The following is a 22,635-nucleotide window of genomic DNA, read 5'->3' as shown; positions in this document are numbered from 1 at the left end:
CAGCTTTTGTTACACGTGAAGTAAATTGTATGTGCTTTATGATCCTTGGCCTGGCATCTAGACGAGCTACTTAACCTTTAAATGCTTCATTAGTTAACTAAAGGTGATGGTATTCCTACCTTTGAAAATATTGGTAGCTATGATGATATTTGTTTTGCCTTACAAAAACTTCTCTTGCCCCCACGTTGTTTGCATAACAAAATTTTCTGTATTAGAATCCATGGAATCGTAGCATTTTTGAACAGAAATAGAACTTGGGAGATTTTTTGGTCTTCTAACATTTTGTATATGAGGAAACTTCTGCAGAAAGGAGAAAGGAACAGTTCTTGGTCTTTAGAAGTAGATTTGAGTCAGGTTCAAATCCTGGGCAATACTAAGATATTTTATAGCACAGCTTCAAAGAGTACCAGCCTCCCAGAGTTAGACTTCGTGGGCTTTAATTCTGGCTCTAGAGACTCACTACTTTGCCAGCTGTGAGACCTTGAGATAATTATATTAAGCTTTCTTGAATTCCGCCTGATAGGTTGTATATAAGGACTGAAAATGCATATAAACCACCAAACATATGTTATTATTATGTGATAGCTGTGTAATCTTCCAATTCTTATTTGGGCCCCGGTTTCCTCATATGTAAAAAATGGAGATCATACTATCTCCTTGGGAGTTTGGATGGATTACATGTAAATAAAACATCTAGTATGGTAGCAGGCACTCAATAAATTGTAGCAACGGTAATATTATTCAAGAAAAGCCAGTACCAGAACTTGTATCTCAGCTCACACTGCTGTGAATGCTGAGTTGTACATTTTTGTAGCCCCCTTTTATTTAACCCTATTTAACATTTTATATCACCTTCACAAATTTTTGGGACAAGTGAATAGGGAATATGAACTACCACATTTATTTTCTAATTAGATAATGCTACATTTATTATCTAATTAGAATCCTTGTTTTTATTACTTTATCATATTTTATTATTTTATTTATTACATTTTTAATACATATAATTTCTCACACTATTTGTCATAGTGTCAGAAATTTTAGGATGAAACTAAGAATGATAAACATAATTCCAACACATCATTATTATGTAATTATGGAGCCAAAGGTAAACAAGAAGTTAAGGTGACTTTATCCTAAATCTGCTAGCAGCTATCAGTGCAGTTACTGGGGGTTTTTCCCCCATATTTGTCTTGGAGAACGAGAGAATCATCAAAATCAGAAGCAGAAACAGCTCCCAAAGTACAATAAAACAAAAATGCAAAGACAAAAAAAAGAAAAGCCCAAACCAGAATGTCATTCAGAGAGATAATGTGCAGTCAATATAAAAAAGTTGTGATGGGCTTCCTTACAAGGAAGGAAGAGATGGTCAAAACAATGGATATGTAGGTAGAATAATGAACATGAAAGTGCTCGTGATCTTCAACTTCTGGTGTGAATCAGTATCATTGTGGCCGCCTCTGCATTCAGTATGGTGCCAGGTGCCGGGGGTTACAGAAGTAGATAAAACTTGTTCTAAATCAAGGTGAGTTTCGTATAGCTTCTCTAGAGTACCCATACATCTAAATGCTCAAATATTTGAAATCTCATCCACTTGAGTTTCTTTCAATATTTGCTTTCTAAAGGATTTTTTTCTTTTCATATATTAACTTGAAAATTATTCTTTGGAAGTTAATTAGTTCTGATAAAACCTATTTTGCCTTAATTTTAAGTGCCATTAGAAAGAATGATTACCTAAAAGTAGGAATGCAGGGAAAAATCCTGAAGGAAATACTGTGTTTTTTCCAACCTAAAAAGGATCACCATATTTTATAACAAATGTGGTTAGCAAAAACTCAAATTAGAGGATAATGTTCCTATCTGGCCCTCCAAGCCTACTGTGGACCACTTTCCCCTTGGAGCACCATGGCCTCCTTTCCCCGTCTCAAAGCCTTTGTGTCCCTCCGCCCCATCCCCATGCTCTTCTTTGGGCCCCTCACTACCAGCTCCTTCTCATTCTCCGAGGCACAATTTGAATCTCATCTTCTACAGAGAAAGTTTCCTAAAGTCACCCAGTAAGTACCTCACTCTTCCCACTGTTTGCTTAGTTGTTAAGGAGAAGCTGATGCCAGACCGCGTGCCAAGGGTGGGCACTGTTTGGCTTAAGCCCATCAGCACATTCTATTCCCTTTGGCCACAGTCATTGGCTCAGGGTGGACACGTGACCTACACAGTCCAATCAGGTGATTCTCAGTGTTATTGCTTAGAGCACTGGGGTGTGACTATTACCTGTGTGCCCCATTCCATCTCCCTTGCCTTCCCTCAAGCCCCATTATGTAAGGTTATGAGACCTCATGATTACAACCGACCTTACTGCCATCCAGAAAAGGAAGCTGGATGTAGATACTTGGATAGAAATTGGAGCCTAGGCATTAATCCAATTCTGAGACTCACCCTACCTCTGGATTTAAATGAAACCATATTTTTCCTTACTGTGTAAGTCAGTTTGAATTGGGAGTTTCTGTTATTCGCAGCTAAAAACATCCTCATTTCCTCAGCAAGGTAGGTCTTCCTTGACTATATTATCAAAAGCATCTTCTGGTTATTCTCTATTGTTATCCATTTATTTCCTTTACCATCTATACCACACTCTGAAATTATAGTGTTTATTTAGTTAGTTAGTTGTTTATTTACCTATTTCCTCTCTTTAAATTATATGGCTCAGGAAGTCAGTGATCTTGTTTTTCTTCTTCACAGTGCCATAATAGATGGTCAATAAATATTTGGTGAATGATTTGGATGATAGAAATATATCACAAACTTATTGGGGAAAAGGGACATTTGTCAGCTCTCCTCTAATACAGGGTTTCTCACGCTTGACACTGTTGACATATTGGGCCAGATAATTCTTTGTTGTGTATGGGCTGTCCTAGAGTGTTTAGCAACACCCCAAGCCTTTACCAGTCGCAGAAAAAGGCAAAAGTGTCCCTGATTGAGAACCACTGCTATAATATCTAAAAGATTTTATTTAAGCTTAACTGGCACAAATAGAGCATAGATGTTTTTGAGAGAAAATAGAGTGATGTTTGATTCCGAAACCAGAGGCTAAGAGATGGAAGAACAATAACCTCACTATGAATAAGACAGCCAGCTCCATCCTGTGTTCCATCCAGTAGGTGAGGAGGGATGGTGTGTCTGCCACTTAGCTACAGGACATGCTTGCTGTTGTGAACGCCTGCCCTGCCCATTCCAAGGAGTTGATTTTGACTGTGATTGAGAAGTACTTTTGTGACTATAAATTAATTCAGACAAATATATGTAACTCACCATTCTTCTTTGCCTTAGTTTTCTCACCTATAAACTATTAATGAGAATTCCTCCTCTGTTACTGAAAATTATAAAGCAATTCTTATATCTATGGTTACCTTAAGCATTCTATGATAGTAGAAATAAGAGATTTCATATTTGGATAATCGGGATCTTTGTTGCCGTACATAATATTCTGATTTTTCACCCTGAAAGCTAAATTTGTAGGCCAGAAATAGATTCCTCTTTTTTTTTCTCTTTTGTTTCTTCAGCACATGTGAGAAAAAGGAAAGGAAGAAGAATTAGTATCCTGTGTCTTCTCTCTTCTGAGCTATAATGGGGTAAATTCAAAGTCCTTGTACATAAAGATGAGTCATTTCACTACAGACTATTTGGATTTGCCCTGTTGAAAGAAAGCATCTTCATTTCAGTGGGAAACAACCACCAAAGTGTTACTGTTTTTGTTTTTTTATGAATCAGATTCTGAGACCAGGATGTGTCTGAGTTCCAGGGATGTTAGCATTTTTATGGATGCTATTGTTAGATGGCACCTTAGGTTCATGGAACCAGTATATGTATATTCAGTTTCCCAAATGAATTAATAACCCAGTCAGGAGGGTGGGAGTGCTGGAATAAAGAACATGTTCAGGGCGCCTGGGTGGCTCAGTTGGTTAAGCGACTGCCTTCGGCTCAGGTCATGGTCCCGGAGTCCTGGGATCGAGTCCCACATCGGGCTCCCGGCTCAGCGGGGAGCCTGCTTCTCCCTCTGACCCTCTCCCCTCTCATGCTGTTTCTCTCTCTCTCTCAAACAAATAAATAAATAAAATCTTAAAAAAAAAAAAAAAAAAAGAACATGTTCAGGATTTGTTTTCATTGGGCAAATTGACCTGTAACTTCATCTGTGCAGAGTGAAATGAAATCCCTCTTTCTAGATCCTTCAGGAGAGTTGGCTACTTGATTACAAAGTCAGATCTCAGCAAAAATGGATATAATCACAAAAGGTCAGTTGTCTAATGGTGGACAGCTAGAATTGGAAAAGAGAGAGACATGAGAACTAAGAGTTGTGCAAATTAAAGTTGCTTTAATTTCCCAATAAAAAAGGAGAAAGAGCGAAAAGGAGCAAAAATTCTTGCCAATTCTGAATGATGAGGCGCTTCAAACTAATAACACATGCCTTCCAACTGCTTTCTATATCAACAAACAAAAGGCTTAAGGTATGTTATGAGTAAAGCATTGGAGAAGATGCATCCCTCCACCCTCCCACAATTACGGTTAGGAATCTGATATTGCTGACTAACAACCCTGAAACCAGCTATTTAAATTGTGATATATTAAGTCTGTTTTTCCTGAGGAAGTTTGTGTGTTGTTATTTTCCATTAAAAAAAGTACACTCCACAAATATGTCATTGCACTTTATTCTATACTTGCAGAGTCTCCCTTCTGAGAAGTTCTCCATTTGTCAACTGCTTTTAATTTTTTGACAATGTAAATTTCTTCTTTTTTGTCTCTACAGGAAGGAACAGGGTCAACCCAAAACAAAAGGTCAGGAATGTCTATAGTTCCTGACCCCTGACTTTTTATACCTGCCTCCGGCCTCCTCATTTACTTTTGGCTGTGTCTCGTATGTGGCCCTGAATGCAAATCCCTGACCTGCCTCTGCTAAGGTTCTCTAGATATGCATGTTCTATTCCTATTTGATTTCTCTTTGACCTTCCAAGGCCTGAGAGGCCTACCAGTAAAAGGCAGCCCCAGTCCTGTTTTATATCATCAAGTGCCAAGCAGTGAAAAAAGGGCCTCTTTCTCCTAGAACAAACCACTACAGAACTTTATTTCCTCTGGTCCTGCACTGGCCTTGCTTGATCTCCCAAAGGTGAAATCATTGGATATCCTCCTATGGAAGAGGAAGTGCTAACTATGCTTGTTACCCTTAGGGGACAGAAATGAAAGAAGAGGACATTTTTGTTCCTTGGGAGTACAGGAAGCCCCACCCTATGACTGTGACCTATGACCTGTCCTTGAGGATCACATTTATCCTTGAACAGAACTCTTCCCTGGGGCAGAGTTTATACATAAGAAAATGTGGGGAGGCTTGGCAGGGATGGTGGGAGGAAGACTGTAATATTGAGGAGCACTGGGCTGTTTCCAAGAAGGATCGCAAGGACCTTGTTGACTTCTTTCAATAGCAGTGGGTGTCTAGGAAATTAATCACAATAAAATAAAACTAATATGGCCAAGACTTTGTGCTTTAAATATGTCCTACGTAATTAAAATGCCTATTAGCCTTCAGCTTGATATGCTTTTTTTCTAACAAGCTGACTTTGCACCTTGCTTATTACAGAGTAGCCCTTGTCATCACCTACAGTGGATGAGCTTCTTCAGTGTGCAAGGCCTTCGCTTTGATCAGTCCATGTCCTCAGCAAACTGAAGGGGGCGCAGCTCTTAGAACCCAGCGTGGTAAGGTTCACAGCCTGGGCGGCAGGTTTGTGAATTTGCCTTTACAGTGAGAGTCACAAGATAATCCACCAGCCTCCGTGTCTGGAGTCAGATGGATCTGGGTGTAAATCTTTGCGTCTGTAACATCCCTTGGGCAAATTACTATACCTAACCTCTCTGAAATCTTACCTGTGAAATGTGGATAAGAAATCCTACCGCATCGTGGTATTGTGGGGACCAGTTAATTCAATATATAGCATAAGCAAAGTGCCTGCCACAGAAAGGGAGCAAAATGGACAGCAGTTATGATTGTTACTGCTTTGGTTAATCTCTTTAGCTACCCACGACGCCTCCAGTTAGCTTCATTCCCCTCCTAAACCTCTCCCAGTAAGAGAACCTGCAACTCTTTACTTATCCTCACCTTTCACGGTATGCTACTTCATACTGCTTAACTGCTTAGACAATCAACCATCCAGATTTCAAAACGTTAGATAGATCTGTGTTAATATCTCTGCAGGTAATTCAAAATCAGAGAATCAGATTTTAGCAGGGAGGTTAAAATACCTCCTCTCTGTAGTGAGAGATTCTTAAGAATATTCTGAATACTACAGATTTTAACTTTGTCCATGTCCTGGAAAGAGTAGCTTTATTTTCTTTACCTTTACTTCTGTTACATAGTCTTAAAAGCCTTTTACCCACTGTTATTTTATCACACATTATGTTTCTGCTTAATGGATCGCTACAGTGATATTGTACATTTTCTAAAGGAGTAATCTAATACCAGGCACTAAATGGACTAGTCAGCCACCTGTGTTTGTTCGGCACTGGAAGTTTCCCCCAGTCTAGTCATTCACCCATTCACCCAACAAATATTTGTGGAATTCTTCCCATGGAAAGTCATTATGTAAAAGTGTTACAGTTGATTCAAAGATCATGATCAACAGAAAAAAATTTGCCTCCCTGCTGGGATGAGGGATATGGTGAGGCGGAAGTGGAAGGCTACAGGGAGGGGTAGATGAGGCCAGGGTCTGGGGGCCAGAGAGAGCTCTGTTCAAATCTTAGCTCTCTCACTGTAACTGGGTGACTTTGGGAAGTAGCTTAGGCTCTCTGAGCCTCAGCTTTCCTCTTCAGAATGTGGATCTACCATCATTCACTCAACATACATGTCCATGTGGTGCTAGGTATGTCTCCAGGTCATTTACTTACACTCTCTTGCGAAATTCTCACCACAGTGCTTTAAGTCATCTGGCCAGTAGGTCCTCAACAAATGCTATTTTATCTTCTCCTGTCCTTCTAATTCATATATTCATTTAGTAAACTTTGGGCCAAGCCCTGTGCTAGAAGCACTTTTTAAAGAAAAAAAGAGATAAAAGACCACACCTCAAGCTTCACGATTTAGTTGAGGACACAATTAATAAACAAGTAATCGCTGTAATGACAGAACTGTGCATAGATCATTATTGGAAATAGAAGTGGGACACTAGCCCAACTTAGGCCAAGGGTGCAGAATGGGGGGATAAGGTAGATACACCTGAGCTGAGGTGAGGAGGATGGGGGGAAGTACTCCATTTCTCTGCCAGAGGATGCAAATACACAGGAGATGAATGATAGCCTGTAAGGACAAGCAGGTTAGTGTTTCTGAAGTGCAAGGGTTGAAGTAAGGAATGAGCAACAATTATGTAAAAAACGTAAGCACAACAGAGTGGCACGTACTAATGACATGTTTCAAGATGGTCTCGGAATACGAAAAGGTGAGTAAGGGTTCCAAGAACCTTGTTGACTTTTTAATAGCAATGCCTTCCCAGAAAATTGATCATGGTAAAATAATACCAATATGGCCAACCCTTTGTGTTCTTAAATATGTCTTTACAAATTGCATAATGAAAATGACTATCAGCTTGCACTGGCACTGCAAGTCAATTTCAATTCTGTGCTCTTCTCATTTAGAGAAATTTGGATGCGGCCAATTCACATGGCTGGGGCTTTTTTTTTTTTTTAATTTTTTATTGTTATGTTAATCACCATACATTATATCAGTTTTTGATGTAGTGTTCCATGATTCATTGTTTGCATATAACACCCAGTGCTCCATGCAGAGCGTGCCCTCTTTAATACCTATCACCAGGCTAACCCATCTTCCCACCCACCTCCCCTTTAGAACCCTCAGTTTGTTTTTCAGAGTCCATCGTCTCTCATGGTTTGTCTCCCCCTCCAATTTCCCCCCCTTCATTCTTCCCCTCCTGCTATCTTCTTCTTTTTTTTTTTCTTAACATATATCGCATTATTTGTTTCAGAGGTACAGATCTGTGATTCAACAGTCTTGCACAATTCACAGCACTCACCATAGCACATACCCTCCCCAATGTCTATCGCCCAGCCACCCCATCCCTCCCACCCCCCACCACTCCAGCAACCCTCAGTTTGTTTCCTGTGATTAAGAATTCCTCATATCAGTGAGGTCATATGATACATGTCTTTCTCTGATTGACTTATTTCACTCAGCATAACACCCTCCAGTTCCATCCACGTCATTGCAAATGGCAAGATCTCATTCCTTTTGATGGCTGCATATTCCATTGTATATATATACCACATCTTCTTTATCCATTCATCTGTCGATGGACATCTTGGCTCTTTCCACAGTTTGGCTATTGTGGACATTGCTGCTATAAACATCGGGGTGCACATACCCCTTCGGATCCCTACATTTGTATCTTTGGGGTAAATACCCAGTAGTGCAATTGCTAGATCGTATGGTAGCTCTATTTTCAACTTTTTGAGGAACCTCCATACTGTTTTCCAGAGTGGTTGCACCAGCTTGCATTCCCACCAACAGTGTAGGAGGGTTCCCCTTTCTCCGCATCCCCACCAACATCTGTCGTTTCCTGACTTGTTAATTTTAGCCATTCTGACTGGTGTGAGGTGGTATCTCATTGAGGTTTTGATTTGGATTTCCCCGATGCCGAGCAATGTTGAGCACTTTTTCATGTGTCTGTTGGCCGTTTGGATGTCTTCTTTGGAAACACATGGCTGGGGCTTTTGAAAGCATGATAGAATCTGGGCTGGTTCACATAGTTGGTTGGTGAAACCAGGACTAATACTAAAATGGTGCTTTGTGTCCAGACTGCTTCTGGAGGCAGGTGACCCTCTGCTCTCCTGACTTGGGCCGTTCACTATGCAACTGCCCCAAACCCAGTAGCCACTCCAAATAGGACCAGTGAGAATTCGACTGGCTCACTGCAGACAGAGCACCACCACAGGAGGGAGGGGTGGGGGGAATCATGAAAAAGAAATCTCTGTTAAGGCACCTGTGGGCTAAGAGTAAACCCAAATATATCCGAGACTATAGGCGCCAAAGTGTGAATAAATTGTAGAAATGAAAATGCTTATGTAGAGAGTAAGAATCCTAGAAAGGTGAATTTATTCTCTTTGCCACCCAGGGGAGCCAGAGACTCATGAAATTCTTATATGAAGCTGCCAAAGTTAAGAGCCAGGGCATAGAAAAGCAGTATTTTAGTTTGAGCTTTTGCAGTTGCAGGCAACAAAACAACCAATCAACCACCAACAAAATAAAACTAAAAATGGGAATTTGTTGATTCACCCAACTTGGAAGTTTTGGGGTGCATCTGATTTAGGCTCAGCCATATCCAGGTGCTCCACTGAGCTTATCAGGACCTGTTCTGTCTTTCTCTATCCAACTCTCAGCTAAGCTCTGCTCTGTGTCCCTTTCCTTCGTCATGGGGATAAAACCAGGCCCTGCAGCTCCAGGTGGACAAGGTACTTACAGCTCAGAAGAGGAGAGCGAGGATAAGCTCCCAAGGCCCCTCAGAGCTAGGTACCTTCTATTTCATCCTCATTTTACAAGTGAGAGTACAGCGCTGCTGGATTAAGTGATTTCCCAAAGGACAGCTGGTAAGTGGTGGAGCCATGTGTTACTTAAGGAAGTCCTTGCTTGATTGAAAGGGGCAGGAAAGTACAGGAGAAGTTGGGGGAAGGCATTGGCTGGCAGGCTTGGGTGATTGAGGTAGTGGGTGTGGATGTAGGCAATGAGAGGAAACAGAGCAGAGTGCTTCTAAATAATTCCTTCGCTTTGCTTCCAGCACAGCCTAAGCCACAAAATCCGTCCCAGGCGAGGCTCAGAGAGTGGAACAATGTTCATCCATTAAAGGCACAGGTTACTATATCTGGCGCTGGGCAGTGTGTAGGGATGGAACGGGGTGAGGTTTCTGGAGTGTAGCCCGGGATTGTACTCCCCGCTGTCTGATCTCACACAGAGCAGATCCTAACCCTCCCATGGGGAAGGGGCAAAGAGGGTCTGGAGCAGCTCTCAGATGTTGAGGCTGAGTTCCAAGGGGCTCTTCTACCATCTGGGGCCTTCAGCCTCCAGGTACTCCATTTCCTTGCTAATTGAGACCAAGCTGCTAAATCTTGCCAGAAAGGCTCCCTTGAGTCCGGTAGGGGTGAGAAGGGCCCAGGGAAGTGAATCTCAGAGCCAGTGAGGGCAGGGAGGAGGCTGACTGGAAGAACTGGGGATTAATTGCATTTGGAGAAACCGTAAACTATGAACTGAGGTCTCTAGCAAGCAAGGGTTTGTGGCTAGAAAAGTGGGCATTCCAGTTTCTCCTTGAATTAAGGGCAATGTTCAGGATTGTACTAGGTAATTGGAAATGAGGTAACGCCCAGAGCACGTATGAGCTGGAACAGATGAAAGCTGAAGCTGGAGGAAGCCAGGCCTTGCCCTTGAAAATTTAATCAATCTGTGACTTGACTCTAGTTATTGTAGGATCATAGCCCAAGCCCTACAGTAATTGGTTTTATACTGTTTGGATTTCTTAGCTTTCTTTTCATTTTACCTAAGAATTTTAAAGCACTGTATTCTGTTTTAGTTGTGTTTAAAGGAAAAAGGAAAAAAAAGAAAGAAAAAGGACACACATACAAAAGAGATTTTTGTGAGCTGTGTTAGGGTTGATAATATTTGGATAGCACCTAGCATCCCCAGGTCCTGTCCTGTCCTTGAGTTTCTACAGAGAACAAAGTCAGGCAAAGGGGACCCTATTACTGAGAGGCTTTTGCCTCAAACCCCAGTGTACAGATCTCTTGGAGGTGAAGGAGATCCTTTTACTTAGGCTACTGGCAAACCTGAGGGTCATCCTGGGCTTTTCCTCCCTGGATCCACACACATTTACTGCTCTGATATTCATTCATTCAACAAACATTCATTAAGTGTCTACTACATGCCAGGCACCGTTCTAGGCACTTGGTCTTCAGCAGTAAACAACATACAAACAACCTTGCCCTCATGGAGCTTCCTTTCTAACAGAAAAAAAAAAAAAGAAAAACTGATGGGTATAGTAAGTACTGAGGATAACTAAAACAGAATAAGGAGGGAACAGGTGACTCAGGGGATTGTGGATGTGTGTGTGCATGTGTGCATGCATACGCACACTTTTACCTTAAATAGGGTGGTAACAAAAGAGTAGAGACCTGAAGGAAGTGAGGGAGTGGCACCCAATATCTGGGGAAAGGGATTCTGAGCAGAGGGAAAAACATATGCAAAGGCCCTGGGGTAAAAGCATGGTTGGCATGTTTACCAAGGAGGCCACTGTGCCCTGAATGGAGTGGCAAAGGCAAAAGTAGTAGGAGAGGGGGTCAGGGAGGTAGCCGGGATCATCTACGATCACATAAGACCTTACAGGCCACAGTAAGATCTGTTACTTGCCTCTGAGTGAAATGTAAAAGCTTTTGGAGAGTTTTGAATAGAAGGGAAACATGATATTCATGATTCCCAAAGAATGATTCTAGGTGTTGCATGAAGTCTAGAGCAGCGTTGCCTGATAGAAATATAACGTGAGCCACAAAAATGAGTCATACATAATTTCAAAAAATTTTCAAGCAGCAAATAGAAACAGTTTTTTGCTTTAAAAGGCAAAAATAAACAGGTGAAAATAATTTTAGTATATTTAACTTAACCTAATGTCTAAATTATTAATGCTATAACATAAACAATATAAAAATTATTAAGATTATATATACATCTTTTAAAAAATATTAAATCTTTGAAATCTGGCATATATTTCACTCTTACAGCACCTCTGAATTCAGCAGAGTTGCATTTCAAAGGCTTAATAGCCCTACGTGGCTTGAGGTTACCATAATGTGTAACATGGGTCTATACTATAGGGGGCAAGTTTGGAAACAGGGTCACCAGTTGGGACATTCTTGCAACAGTGCAGATAGGAGATAATGGTGAGGAAAGATGACAGTAAGGACAAAAATGCACCAAGGATGAGCAATCCCAAGAAACAATAGCTTCTTCTTAGGACATAGGCTAGAACTTGCAGAATCTCGCACCCCTACCCCTTGTAGGGAGAAGGAAGAACCATATCGGGAACAACTCCATGACATAATGGAAGAGAAGAATCCAGAAGTAGACTGCTCTGGCTTAGCATTGTAATCCCTTCCTCATCACACTCTATCACCCAGCAAAACTCTACCACCTCTTGATTCCCAAATTATTATGTAGACCTTGAATATCATTTTTAGCACATTCTATATGGTATGCCCTGGGGTGGGGAGCAGAGGGAAGCCCTATTTTCCCCTTGAGGCCAGAATTTCCTCATTTGTGTTCTTGGCTTGTTAATCCCAATGTCAATGATCGGGTTGAGTCAACCATATTTCTACTGCCCTCCAGAGAGGTTAGGGGAGGATTCTGGGTGCTCTTTCTAGCATCGCATTATGACTTTCATGGGTCTTAGCCACTTTTGTCTTCATGAGCCCCTTCCCTTATGATAAAATAAAAATTATTTTACTAAAGCATTGGTAAAAAGATGACTATTAATATTATATGTGAAAACATTTTCTTCAACATAAAAGATCTTTTCTTTCTTCCAATTTTCTTCTGATTTTCAAAGAACTTTCTGAAAGAAGTTGCCTGCTGTGCCTAATGGAGTTTACTCTGGCCCCTTCACAGACTTATCCTATCTTCCCTGCACATTCCCCAAAGTCTGTAAGGTGAGTATTTGAGCCCCTCAGGCCTTTATGAGGTGGCTCCCACCATCTCTAAACTGGATCAAGATGAGATAATGTTATACCCAGGGTCATACTCTATAATAGGCTGCAAAGTCATCCATAGTTTATTTCCATGGCTAACTAAATTTGTCTGGCAGGTTTATATGGTGAGCTCAGATAGGAACCCAGCCCAGATAATACAGGGCTAGTATATAAAATAACTCAAAATTTGCATCAACATATGAAACTTCAACCCTTTTATTTTTTCCGAAAGAAAAGTTAAAGTTGAGGAGACATACAAAAGATGTTCTTTTTTTTCATTGTCCCCTATTCTTTGTAATCTGGCCAGAACAGTCACAGGTGGTCAGTAGATTCTGGATTCTTCTTCCATTGCTCAGCCTAGGCCACCTTCAGTACCTTATGTGGTAGTCACTGAGTGGTTCAACTGTGGTTTGGTTCTCCTCCTTCCAAGCACATTGTGGGATTGGGTTTTCTGTTTAAATTTGGGCATGGTGATGTGATCTACTTTGGTCAACAGAATGGTTGTTGTAGAAGTGTCATGTGTTGCTTCTTGGTCAAAGTCTTTAAGACAGAATGTGCAAATTCTTCTCTTCTCTTTCCCTGCCATGGGTCCACCATGTTGCAGATGAAGGGATGGAGGCTCCTGTCTCTTAGTGAGGACACCATAGATCAGAGCCCCTTGAGAGGGACATGTATTGTGAGCAAAATAAGCCTATTTTTTTTTAGAGTATTTGACAATGAAGCATCCCTGGGGCTAGAATATGTCCATAGTTGTATTTCTCCATTTCCAGATCTCCTTTGAGTCTTACTTTTTAAAAGTTCTCTGGGGTCAACATAAAACATAAGACCGTAACAGCATGCATTATATTGTAATATAGTTTAATCATATTCAGTGACCTGCTTGTGGCGACCTCTCCTAGAAAGGATGATACATCCTGTGCCTTACATGTGTCTGTGCAACTTCCTTTGCTCAATGAAATATGAACAAAAGTGATGTATAGTTTGCTATATTTTCCCCCTCCTCCTATGGCAACAGCTAATGTCCCAGGCAGAAGCTGTTCTGTCACCTCGAGTCCTAGAGTCAAAATGACATAGAGCAGAGGTACAGCTGACCCTTGATAGACATGTAATGTGAGAGAGAAATAAATCTTTATCATGTAAAGCCTCTGAGAGTTTGGGGGTCTTTTCTTACTGCAGCATAACATGGCCTAACCTGACAGATGCATAACCTCAAACCCATGAAATTTAGAAAACACCAGCAAATTATGGAACTGAATATTACCGTTATTGGAGAAGAGGAATTTTCAGACCTTCTCATCCTATTAGGCCTCCTTCGCCAGAGTGGATGGAATACTTTAACCCATATTTATCCTTATACTCAACTCTATTAGTACTTCTACAGAAAGAGGACTTGCTAATCTGGTGGACTAGAATTCAAGGCATTTCCTGGCCTATGCTTTGCTAGTGAGCTGGTCTTAAAGGGCAGGATGGACAAGAGGCACTTCCTTTTTTTACATTCTTCCTCCACAGAACCATGCTTCTGGGAGAGTATGTCAATCCTGCCCATTCAATTGCTTGGGCAAGTGGACTTGCACTGCTCTACAGACCCAGCCATCTAATATTTGGAAGGGAAGCCTCCTGGCCTCAACTTTATTCAGCCATATTCACCGTGGGTACAGCCTCAGCCGTATGTGTCTGGTTTAACGATAGCCCAGCAATGGGGTTATTGTGCAAGCAGTACTTTGGCTACTGTTCCTCAGGTGTGGGACAGTCAGGAATAAACCCCCAGAGGAAAGGAGAGATGAGTGATTACCCCAAACACCAACTCAAACGCTAAACACCAACTCAAACGCTAAACAACTCCTTTAAACTTACTATCAATTTCTTATCTGTAGGATTTCCCAAATAAAAGCAATATTGCCAGCAGCTCACACCATATTACTGTTTCCAAATAAAATACATTCCAAACAAAATAAAGAATAAGTGATCAGTCAAGACTCTGTATAAACAAACAAACAAACAAACAAAAAAGACTCTGTATAGACCTATTCCAAATGAGCTTTTTTTTTTTTTTTTTTGGATGGGAGTATTTGGAGGAGGGAGGGGTTATTGCAAGGACCCTGGGAAATGAAGCTATAGAACATCATGTGGAGTCAACATGCACTTACCGAGCCACCTTCCCATCAGGCAGGTGCACACCGGCTTTCCTCACAGAACTCACTTAATTATTAATATGTTAATATGTTGCCTATGTAGCTCAGCCATCAGCATATAATTTAAATAAGTAGGATGAACATTGGAGAGGACCACAACGTAATAGTATTTTTTTTTATGTAATAGTATTTTTTAAAGATTCTATTTTTAAACAAGTATTTCACAGTCAGATAATTCTCATAAGAAAAAGCACTGAGCCTTGAATGCCCAAAATGAATAAAATTTTCAGAAATGGGAATCGTGACTATTTAAAGTATATTCCTATTGGTTTTTTTCTTTGATTCAAGTCTTGCATGAATAACTGGGCTTTTGGCTTGTTTGGGAAGACTTTCACATTTGCAAATTAATGACCCAGTCCTAGCTGCGATGGTAATGTCCATATACTTCATTTCAAAAACAAACCCAGATTCTGGAATTTTTAATAGCTCCAGATCCAGGATTGGATTGCCATTTATTTGTGCTCTAAAGCATAAATCCAGGACTGACAGAAAGAAAACTAACTGAGCACAAGATCGGGGCAGTTTAAATGAAGGAAAGTGATTCACTTGACTTTAAACTGCAGTTGTTCAGATAACTCAGTCAATATACCAATTTCTTCAATCTGTCACCACTGAGAAATTATGGGAACTTGAAACTATTTATAAAAAAATGATTTCTTATAATGTTATTAGGCTAACTCAACAGATATAGGGTCTTGAAACAATTATAATAGGATGCAATAGATGCTATGAATGTGATAGAATTATGTACAAAGGAAAAAAAGAATTATGTACAAAGGATGTGACTGAAGGGGTGGGGGTAGGGACAAGGAAAAATACTAGAATTTGTTTTGTATTTTTTATCTCACATTTTAAATTTTTCTGTTTTTGTATGCTTTTAGATATATATAACTGGTATAGTGACACCCATGCAATTTATAAATAGATATAGGTAGATATGTTGCATAATCAATTGTTTAGAGAGCGGTGTTAAAGGAGAACAGAAACAGGAGTCACTTGATCTGAAGTGTGGAACTTGGGACGACTTCCCCAAATAAGCAATATCTGATCTGAGTCATACAGGAAGCCTGTGAGTTTGCCAGGCAGAAAAGTGGGGGAACCATCTTAGTCAGAAGGAAAATATAGCAGTGTTTTCTCATATGTGTGAAAGAACATGTCACTTTTGTGAATGGGATGTGCTCTGAGAGAGTCCTGTGTCCATGGTGGGATATGTGAGGGAAGGGAGAGGTAGAGCCCATGGTGGAAAGGTTGAGACCAGAGTGTGAAGAACTGAGGATGCCAAGTTCATGAACCTGTGTTTTGTCCCACAGGAAGGAGAGGAGGGGAGGAAAGAGAAGGATAATCAGACCTTTCTACTGCTCCGTTAGATCAATCTGTGCGATTCTCTTCTTGGCTATGATCCTAAGAGTGGGTCTCTCTCTGTTGGAGGAAGAAGGAATGAGAATCACTCTCTAGCCGCACCTAACACAAAAAATATAGCTCTGAACAAGAGAAGGTCTCAGGCTTTTAACAATTGGACTCTGATGAGTCCTCCAGAACTCTATAACCAAATCGATATTGTTTGTTAGCACGATATTGATCTCAGACATGTGGCTAGATAAGTATGATCTTTGAACTCAGTCTTTTTTCCACTGTTAATAGTATTTTATTCCCATTGCTAGATATCTGTCTAAAAATCACGAATAACCAAATCATGAAATTGAATTCAATAGTCTTCAGTACTTGACATTGTTGGCAACTTCTTATATTCGCCATGGGTCCTAGTTGCAAGCAACAGAAGTTACTCTGGATGATTTAAGAAAAGGGGCACAAAGGTATTGGGAAGCTCAAATAATCTGGGGAGTTGGAGGATGGACATGGGGTGAGGGCATGGAACCAGGCTTGGAGGCCAGGAAGCCAGGAATGAGTCCCCCAGTCATGCTGGAAATTGATCCATTGAATCTGCCGCCAGCCCTAGATGTTGCTGCTTCCACTGCTGGGGGCACCCACACTGGAGGAGCCTGTTGCTGCTGCCACCGTTCACTGCAGAGTGTACCTGGCAGCACCCCCACCCCAACTTCACGTTCAGAGCCTGGGCATGAGTGTCTGGTTGGCAGAGTCTAGGTGTTGCCCCTGCTTCCTAACTGCAATGCAGGGTGGGAAAGTGATCAGGCTCTGCATATAGTAAGATGAGGAATTTCCCAAATGTAGCAAAGGAACTCAGATGCTGGAAAGTCTAAAGGAAAGCTAAATGTCCACTTTCCACCTCCTTCGGAAGTGCTCCAGCTTATCTTCATGGCACTGTCAAGTCTGGTTCCTGTCCTACATGTCAGATTGCTTTGTCCCTAGCTTCTCTTCCTGCCCTTGACCCTTCAATGAGGATAACCCCTGTGGTATTATATAAAACATCCCTTGTGGTTTTCCTTAGTTCCTGGCACAGAGCTCCTAAAACCCTTCGAATTTCTTAAGTGATAAGGGTGACAGGAATTTCTTTTGTTGAGGTGTTTCTTAGGGATTCCCTACATAGCTTCATGATGGAGGCTGGTTGCCAGAAAGATCAAGCCTTGATTAGAAGCTTGGAACTTTCAATCTCAAACATCACTGCTACACCCCACCCCTGCTCCTGGGAGAAAAGAGTGAGGCTAGAGGTTGGAGATTGAGTTAATCGCCAATGGCCAGTTATTTAATCCATCATGCCTATGGAATGAAACCTCCATAAATATCCCTAAATGATCATATTCGGAGAGCTTCCAAGTCAGTGAATATATCTATGTGCTGGGAGGGTGGTGCACCCCAGCTCCATGAGGACAGAAGCTCCTGTGCTTGGGAGCCTTCTGGACCTCACCTATGTACCTCTTCATCTGGTTGTTCATTTGTATCCTTTCTAATAAACTGGTCAACCTAAGCGAAGTGCCTTTCTGGGGTCTGTGAGTGGTACTAGCAAATTGTTGAAACTGAAGAGGAGGTTGTAGGAACCTCAGATTTACAGCCTATCAGTCGGAAATATGGGTGACCCTGAACTTGCAGTTGGCATCTGAAGTGGGGGCAGTCTGTGGGAATCTTTTCCCCCATGGGATCTGACACCTACTCCAGGTGGATGGTGACAACTGTTTTCAGAGGCTGGAGATGTGGTATTGCAAAAGACACCAAATATATGGTATCAAGATGAAAAAAACCTAATAGCCACCAGGATGGTGTCCCTAACTTGGTGTCCTGCCATTTGCAACTCTCTCTCTTTATTGACTCCTGTGAATTTTTTTCCAGTTCTTTTGTGGCTCCTTTCAAATCTGTATTTCAGCCACTGACCCTTCTCTGAGTTCCAGTCCTCCCATCTATCTGTTTACAGAATGTTTCTATTTAGATGTCCCACCCTCACCTCAAATACACTTTGTCAGAAAAACGAAATCTTTTAAACCCATGTGTCCTCTCCCCTCACTTATCTCACCATGATACTTGGCGACTAGGATTCCAAACTTCAGAATCATGTTTAATTCCTTCTGGCTAATCGTAAATCTTTCTGATTTATCCTTCATGACAACTCTTGCATTCACGTTCCTTTCTAATTCTGCAGCCTGGGCTCTAGTTCAGCTCCTTTTTGACTTATGCCTGGGCTGTTGCAATGGTCTTCAATCCACCTTACTGCCATCTGTCTGTGCTCTCTCCAGTGCATTCTAGACTCTGTTGCCAGAGTCGTCTTTTTTTTTTTTTCTTATGTTAATCCCCATACATCATTAGTTTTAGATGTAGTGTTCCATGATTCATTGTTTGTGCATAACACCCAGTGCTCCATGCAGAACGTGCCCTCCTCAATACCCATCACCAGGCCAACCCATCCTCCCACCCCCCTCCCCTCTTCCTTCCTGCCCTTGACCCTTCAAGCAATCTGGGGACAATCTTCAAGCAATCTAGGGACAAAGCAATCTGACATGTAGGACAGGAACCAGACTTGGCAGTGCCATGAAGATAAGCTGGAGCACTTCCGAAGGAGGTGGAAAGTGGACATGGGTATGGGTACCCAATACCCATCACCAGGCTAACCCATCCTCCCACCCCCCTCCCCTCTAGAACCCTCAGTTTGTTTTTCAGAGTCCATCATCTCTCATGGTTCGTCTACCCCTCTGATTTCCCCCCTTCATTCTTCCCCTCCTGCTACCTTCTTCTTCTTTTTTTTTTTCTTAACATATATTGCATTATTTGTTTCAGAGGTACAGATCTATGATTCAACAGTCTTGCACAATTCACAGCACTTACCAGAGCACATACCCTCCCCAGTGTCTATCACCCAGTCACCCCATCCCTCCCACCCCACCCCCCACTCCAACAACACTCAGTTCATTTCCTGCGATTAAGAATTCCTCATATCAGTGAGATCATATGATACATGTCTTTCTCTGTTTGACTTATTTCACTCAACATAATACCCTCCAGTTCCATCCATGTCATTGCAAATGGCAAGATCTCATTCCTTTTGATGGCTGCATAATATTCCATTGTATATATATACCACTTCTTCTTTATCCATTCATCTGTCGATGGACATCTTGGCTCTTTCCACAGTTTGGCTATTGTGGACATTGCTGCTATAAACATTGGGGTGCACGTACCCCTTCGGATCCCTACTTTTGTATCTTTGGGGTAAATACCCAGTAGTGCAATTGCTGGATCATATGGTAGCTCTATTTTCAACTTTTTGAGGAACCTCCATACAGTTTTCCAGAGTGACTGCACCAGCTTGCATTCCCACCAACAGTGTAGGAGGGTTCCCCTTTCTCCGCATCCCCGCCAACATCTGTCGTTTCCTGACTTGTTAATTTTAGCCATTCTGACTGGTGTGAGGTGGTATCTCATTGAGGTTTTGATTTGGATTTCCCTGATGCTGAGCGATATTGAGCACTTTTTCATGTGTCTGTTGGCCATTTGGATGTCTTCTTTGGAAAAATGTCTGTTCATGTCTTCTGCCCATTTCTTGATTGGATTCTTTGTTCTTTGGGTGTTGAGTTTGATGAGTTCTTTATAGATTTTGGATACTAGCCCTTTATCTGATATGGCATTTGCAAATATCTTCTCCCATTCTGTCGGTTGTCTTTTGGTTTTGTTGACTGTTTCCTTTGCTTTGCAAAAGCTTTTTATCTTGATGAAGTCCCAATAGTTCATTTTTGCCCTTGCTTCCCTTGCCTTTGGCGATGTTTCTAGGAAGAAGTTGCTTCGGCTGAGGTCGAAGAGGTTGCTGCCTGTGTTCTCCTTTAGGATTTTGATGGACACCTGTCTCACATTGAGGTCTTTCAACCATTTGGAGTCTATTTTTGTGTGTGGTGTAAGGAAATGGTCCAGTTTCATTCTTCTGCATGTGGCTATCCAGTTTTCCCAACACCATTTGTTGAAGAGACTGTCTTTTTTCCATTGGACATTCTTTCCTGCTTTGTCAAAGATGAGTTGACCATAGAGTTGTGGGTTCATTTCTGGGCTCTCTATTCTGTTCCATTGATCTATCTGCCTGTTTTTGTGCCAGCACCATACTGTCTTGATGGTGACAGCTTTGTAATAGAGCTGGAAGTCCGGAATTGTGATGCCGCCAGCTTTGCTTTTCTTTTTCAACATTCCTATGGCTATTTGGGGTCTTTTCTGGTTCCATACAAATTTTAGGATTATTTGTTCCATTTCTTTGAAAAAAGTGGATGGTATTTTGATGGGGATTGCATTGAATGTGTAGATTGCTCTAGGTAGCATTGACATCCTCACAATATTTGTTCTTCCAATCCATGATCATGGAACGTTTTTCCATTTCTTTGTGTCTTCCTCAATTTCTTTCATGAGTATTTTATAGTTTTCTGAGTACAGATCCTTTGCCTCTTTGGTTAGATTTATTCCTAGGTATGTTATGGTTTTGGGTGCAATTGTAAATGGGATCGACTCCTTAATTTCTCTTTCTTCTGTCTTGTTGTTTGTGTATAGGAATGCCACTGACTTCTGTGCATTGATTTTATATACTGCCACTTTACTGAATTCCTGTATGGGTTCTAGCAGTTTTGGGGTGGAGTCTTTGGGGTTTTCCACATAAAGTATCATATCATCTGCAAAGAGTGAGAGTTTGACTTCTTCTTTGCCGATTTGGATGCCTTTGATTTCTTTTTGTTGTCTGATTGCTGTGGCTAGGACTTCCAATACTATGTTGAATAGCAGTGGTGATAGTGGACATCCCTGCCGCGTTCCTGACCTTAGGGGGAAAGCTCTCAGTTTTTCCCCATTGAGAATGATATTCGCTGTAGGTTTTTCATAGATGGCTTTTATGATATTGAGGTATGTACCCTCTATGCCTATACTCTGAAGAGTTTTGATCAAGAAAGGATGCTGTACTTTGTCAAATGCTTTTTCTGCATCTATTGAGAGAATCATATGATTCTTGTTCTTTCTTTTGTTAATGTTTTGTTTCATGTTGATGGATTTGCGGATGTTGAACCAACATTGCAGCCCAGGCATAAATCCCACTGGGTCGCGGTGAATAATCCTTTTAATGTACTGTTGGATCCTATTGGCTAGTATTTTGGTGAGAATTTTTGCATCCATGTTCATCAAGGATATTGGTCTGTAATTCTCCTTTTTGATGGGGTCTTTGTCTGGTTTGCAGATCAAGGTAATGGTGGCCTCATAAAATGAGTTTGGAAGTTTTCCTTCCATTTCTATTTTTTGAAACAGTTGCAGAAGAATAGGTATTAATTCTTCTTGAAATGTTTGGTAGAATTCCCGTGGGAAGCCATCTGGCCCTGGGCTTTTGTTTTTTGGGAGATTTTTGATGACTGCTTCAATTTCCTTAGTGCTTATAGGTCTGTTCAGGTTTTCTATTTCATCCTGGTTCAGTTTTGGTAGTTGATACATCTCTAGGAATGCATCCATTTCTTCCAGGTTATCTAATTTGCTGGCATAGAGTTGCTCATAATATGTTCTTATAATTGTTTGTATTTCTTTGGTGTTGGTTGTGATCTCTCCTCTTTCATTCATGATTTTGTTGATTTGGGTCCTTTCTCTTTTCTTTTTGATAAGTCTGGCCAGGGGTTTATCAATCTTGTTAATTCTTTCAAAGAACCAGCTCCTAGTTTCGTTGATCTGTTCTACTGTTCTTTTAGTTTCCATTTCATTGATTTCTGCTCTGATCTTTATTATTTCTCTTCTGCTGGGTTTAGGCTTTCTTTGCTGTTCTTTCTCCAGCTCCTTTAGGTGGAGGGTTAGGTTGTGTACTTGAGACCTTTCTTGTTTCTTGAGAAAAGCTTGTATTGCTATATACTTTCCTCTTAGGACTGCCTTTGCTGCATCCCAAAGATTTTGAATAGTTGTGTTTTCATTTTCATTGGTTTCCATGTATTTTTTTAATTCTTCTTTAATTTCCTGGTTGACCCATTCATTCTTCAGTAGGATGCTCTTTAGCCTCCATGTATTTGAGTTCTTTCCAACTTTCCTCTTGTGATTGAGTTCTAGTTTCAAAGCATTGTGGTCTGAAAATAGGCAGGGAATGATCCCAATCTTTTGGTACTGGTTGAGACCTGATTTATGACCTAGGATGTGATCTATTCTGGAGAATGTTCCATGGGCACTAGAGAAGAATGTGTATTCCGTTGCTTTGGGATGGAATGTTCTAAATATGTCTGTGAAGTCCATTTGGTCCAGTGTGTCATTTAAAGTCTTTATTTCCTTGTTGATCTTT

The 22,635-nt window shown here is 41.1% G+C and overlaps 1 long non-coding RNA gene across 1 annotated transcript; it reads left to right on the top strand.

Moving 5' to 3' along the window:
- Positions 1-4,809: 4,809 nt before the first annotated feature.
- Positions 4,810-12,721, top strand: LOC135363848 (uncharacterized). The gene is made up of 4 exons (XR_010410049.1): positions 4,810-4,949; positions 5,624-5,739; positions 9,424-9,630; positions 12,630-12,721. It is a non-coding gene; the product is annotated as an uncharacterized LOC135363848 (long non-coding RNA).
- The last annotated feature ends 9,914 nt before the right edge of the window (positions 12,722-22,635 follow it).

Source organism: Mirounga angustirostris, unplaced genomic scaffold (genome assembly GCF_029215605.1).
Source record: "Mirounga angustirostris isolate CCGP_5_RB_7025 unplaced genomic scaffold, mMirAng1.0.hap1 SCAF_3, whole genome shotgun sequence".
Taxonomy (NCBI): domain Eukaryota; kingdom Metazoa; phylum Chordata; class Mammalia; order Carnivora; family Phocidae; genus Mirounga; species Mirounga angustirostris.
The sequence above is the reverse complement of the archived record's forward strand: the minus strand, read 5'-3'. Positions and strand labels throughout refer to the sequence as shown.